At 34.1% G+C, this 4,985-nt stretch overlaps 1 protein-coding gene across 1 annotated transcript in view; it reads right to left on the bottom strand.

Annotated features, from left to right (window-relative positions):
* The window catches only part of TACR1 (tachykinin receptor 1), a 192,273-nt gene that overhangs the window by 65,585 nt on the left and 121,703 nt on the right, over positions 1 to 4,985 (bottom strand). The gene's annotated exons all lie outside the window — the stretch shown is intronic.

Raw genomic sequence — 4,985 nt, 5'->3', positions numbered from 1 at the left:
CTGCTGAATGATACGGACCACATTGTCCAGCCCCTCCCACCCCCCACACTGCCCATCATGCTGATTGTCATTCATCCAAGCCTCAGATGTGTGAGGAAGGTTTCCTAAGTTAACTAGCAGTATGCCATAGCAATATGTCATAGTAGACACATGAGAAAGTCTCCTAGAATTCAGTCGAGCTAGCACAAACCAGAACATCCTACAAACCAAAAAATCATGACCTAGATGAATAGGTTGTTATTTTAAACCGATATATTTTGATGTGGTTTCTCATGCAACAGAAGCCAACTGATAACACTATACAAAGTTGCTTTCAAGCACTCGCAGACTGAAGTCCTAACTGTAATACAGTAAAAATGAATTATTTTTCAGATCTAAAATATATCTTGGCCTGAAAATAGATAGTGAACATTTGCTTGTGAGACAACTTAATATTTCAATCCTATTCAGATCTTCTAGATTAAAATTTAAGTATATTGTGGTCCATTTCAGGCAGCCACAAAAGAAGAAAGCATTCTGGCTTTAAACAACTAAAGAGCAACATCCTCAGAGTTTAAAAGAAAACAAGATATTCCCATAATCTATACCTAATCAACTGCCATTTCTATGTATTGCATCATTGGAAAAATCATGACACATTTTTGCATAGAAAAAATACATCATGACTTTTCTGACAGCCCAATATATGCAAGGGAAAAGTATTTTCAAACATGCACAACAATACTCTTTTCTGCAAAAAAACTACTAAAAGACATGCTCCAGAATAATGAAAGATGAATAAAAACTGAGAATTGAAAATATAGAGGCCACAGAGCTAATAAACTGGTAGTGATCAGTAAAACAGAAGTGTATAGAGATGACAATAGTTTGTATGTCAAAATTATAAAATTAAATGAAAAACATTTTTAAGAAAGCAGATCTATTAATATATCAGTTATTTTCAGCATCTTGGGTCTCAGAATTTCTTTCCATTAATACAAATTATTGAGAACCCCAAAGAATTTTTGCTCATGTATGTTTTATCTATTAATATTACTACATTAGAAATGAAAACTGAGAGCATTCTAAAAAATGTATGAAGTCCTTTAAAAATAACAGTAATATATTTAGTGTCCAGATCCTAGTTTCTTTTTTCTTTTTTTAAAAAAGTATATAAGTATATATATAATACATTTGTATAAACCTTACACACACTGTCTCAAGCTATATATACACACACACACACAAACACATACATATATAGTCACATTTGAATATTGTTCATCTTTACAGCATGTGATATGAGTTCTCAAAGCATAGATGCATTACCTGTCAGACAAGTAAAAGATAGTACCGTACACAATAACTTTCCATTCCTCTGTTACTTTTAATTTTTTTTTTTGGTTTCTAATGCCATTCTCCAATAAAAGAAACTTATGCTTTTTGTAGAAATGGCTGATTGTAGATAGGAGGAAATGGAGGAGCCATGAGCCTGAAGATGAGCATGAAGCCTCTTGTAGTACCACAAAGTAAGACAGTGCTCAAAACACAGCACAACATAGCATCCAATATTAACAAAATAAAAAATAAAAACAAATAAGAATAAAAGAGTGTTAAGTAAAATGATAAAATAAAATAAAAACAAAACCAACCCCCAAACCGGAGTAATGTATGGGGTGTGTCATAATGGGGTACGGCAAAGAGATACTGGAGTCACTTGAAAGAGATCTCAATGACCAATGATGAAAAATCTTTAGCAAAATAAATAATTTAAACTAAAGGTATTATATTTTCAGCACAAAATAAATATCCATGAATTCATACTTATATAAATGATTGAAAAAGTAAATAAGTGGTAGAGGAGAGACAAACCTCAGTACAGAAGAATTACAAAGAACTTATGTAGGTGCCCTCAAGGAAGGGGAGTATAACTCCTAATTCTTTAAGCATGGCCTGCACATAGCAACTTCTTTCCAAGACCACAGTATGGGAAAGGGTGAAACCTTACACACATTATCTCAACCGAGGTAATCCAGATTAACATCAAGGGAAGGGATGTTGGCAAGATGGTGGAATAAGCGATAAAAGACCGTTACAACTGTTAGATATGTTAGGTAAGCCTCACAATGACTATAAAGCAAAAGCACATGGCATATAAACAAAAAATAAAGAGAAAAGGGTCAAAATACACTACTACAGAAAATAATCAAATCACAGATACCAAGAGAGGGAGGAAGGAACAACAGTTTTATAAACCAACTAGAAAACAATTGACAGACAGCAGCAGTGAGTATCAATAATTACCTATCAATGATTACTTGGAATGTAATTGGGATAAATTCTTTTAATCGAAAGATATAAAGTGACTTAATGGCCAGAACTGCAGGCTGCCTACAAGATACTCAATTTAGCTTTAGACAGACACACATTGAAAATGAAGGAATGGAAAAAGGCATCTCATGACAATGGAAATCAAAAGAGAGCAGGGATAGCTATATTTATATCAGAAAAAAAGGACAGTAAGTCAAAAACATAAAAAGAGACAAAGAAGAGCATTATATTATTTAATGATAAAGGGTCCACCCATCAAGAGGATATAACAGTTGTAAATAAATATGCACCCAACATCAGAGCATGTGAAACATAAAACAAATATTAGTAGATCTGAGAGGAGAGATAGATAACAATATGAAAATAGCAGGGGTCCTCAATAGCCCACTTTCAACACTGGGTAAATCATACAGATAGAAAACCAATGAGAGAACATTGAACTTGAACCATACGTAGACCAAATGCACGTAATGGATATGTACAGAATGTTCTATCTAGTATCAACAGAAAACACATTCTTTTTAGCACGCTTAGAACAGTCTCTGGAACAGGGTCTATATTAGGCCACAAAATAAGTTTTGACAAATTTAAGAAGATTAAAATTATGTCAAATATCTTTTCTGACCACAATGGCATGAAACTAGAAATCAATAAAAGAAAAACAATAAAAAGAGAACAACAGGAAGTAAAAAGGAAGTAAAAAATGAATTATATTAGAGATATATGTTACTAAATGTCAAGAAAATATCAATTGATATAATAAATATTAAAAATGTCTATAGCTAAAATAGTAAAGGTTAAAAAAACCTTTAAGCTAGCTATTTATAGTGTGAAATAAAACCTATTTATCTTCTAAATTACCAAAGATAATAGTCAATGAAACCATTTATAAAGTAAAAGAAGGATAAAGAAGGGACTATAAAAATCAGGAAGTGTGAAATCAAATGACAAAGCAAGATCAAGTATAATAATGCATGTAAAGGCCTGCCTACAAGAGAATCACTTGTAGACTGTGGAACTGTTTACCCATTCAAAGGGAGAAAAATTCTCAGGTTAAGTTATAGCCAATATCGAAAATATGTTGTGTATAATAACAGGAATTATTGTGACAAAACTAAATAATAACAGAAAAACTAGTACTAAAAAGATGGGAAAACATAAGTTATGCAAATGAAACAGGGTGGTAACTACAGAAAGTAGTGTTGATGGCAAAAAACACTAGAGAAAGAAATATATTTTTATTTTAGAAGTACAATCCCTTAAATAGTAGATACAAATACTATATCTTCAACACATGTAAGGGGAAAACTTTTAAAACTATAAGGAGAAGTTAGCAGAAATGCAATTACAAGGAAAGATTTTAAGGAATCACTGTTACTCTTCAACTGGATAAATTAGCAGTCCATAAGAGCATTAATTTGGACAAAACAGTTAGTAAGATCATTCACTATTAAGTTTTTTTTTAAAGAATTATTTATTTATTCAATTCCATTTGTTATCATTTTTTTTAAATTTGACCATAGACAGAGAGAGAGAGAGAGAGAGAGAGAGAAAGGGAAAGTGAGAAAGCAAGCCACCAGGTCCAGGACTCGAACCATGGTAGGCCATATGGGAATCCAGTGCTTCAGTCACCATGCCACCTGCTGGCCCCTCACTATTAAGTTTTTAATCTGGCATGTGGAGAAACCATCATCCTTTCATGTGTCTGAATTTTAGGTCATAAAAAGGATTTAAATAAAAAATAAGAGACCAGCAGATGGCATAGCGGTTATATCACTGGATTCCCACATGGCTCACCATGGTTCAAGTCTCAGACTCAGTGGCTTGAAAATCATGCTGGGTGCATGTGTGTGCGTTACCAAGATCCTGGGAGGACAATGGAGGAGAAGGGATTGCGGTGTGGCCGTCCCCCCAGGGGATGATTTTCTCACTTTCCCTCTCACTGTTCCTCTCTTTCTCTGCCTTAGGTCCATGCCCTAAGGCAAAAGTGTCTTAAAAAATATAAAAATAAGTTTCAAAATGTAAATGTAGGTATATATCATAGTCTCTGTTTTTTTTTTTAAATTAACATTTTTTCTTTTTTATTTCTTGACATAATAAGTGTACAGATCTATGAAGTACAGAGTGATGTTTATGATACATGCATACATTGAATGACAAATCATGGTAATTAGCACTTCCATCACCTTAAACATGTATCATTTTTTGTTGTGAAAACATTTAAATGCCTCTTTTCTGGCTTACTCTCATCTCTGTTTCTTATGAGAAAGAAAGAAGAAAGGAAGGAGAAAAAGAAAGGAGGAAAATAGAAAGAGAGTAAGAAGGAGAAAAGGAAGAAAATGGAAAGGGCTCCAAATATCTTGGACTTCAAAAAGAAACTTTAGGCACCCCTCCGGGCCCCGCACCAAGGCTGCGACCAGCGGTGGGACCGGAGCGGGCCCTCCTGGGCTCAGCGCGTTTCCCCCACCCCTGTGGCCTCTGGGCCAGCAAGCTGAAGCCGAAAACAAGAATTAAGAACTTACAACTATAAGCAACAGAAAGAATCTTTAGCTGTCTTAAACCAATTGAGAAATATACTGTATAGAAGGATTTTATCTACCTATGGACAGTGAGAAGATGAAGGTTACCAGCCCTGTATTACCTCAGGGAAGAATAGGAACTACCCTACCATTCTT

This window comes from Tupaia chinensis, unplaced genomic scaffold (assembly GCF_000334495.1).
Source record: "Tupaia chinensis unplaced genomic scaffold, TupChi_1.0 Scaffold000316_1, whole genome shotgun sequence".
Lineage (NCBI taxonomy): Eukaryota > Metazoa > Chordata > Mammalia > Scandentia > Tupaiidae > Tupaia > Tupaia belangeri.
The sequence above is the reverse complement of the archived record's forward strand: the minus strand, read 5'-3'. Positions and strand labels throughout refer to the sequence as shown.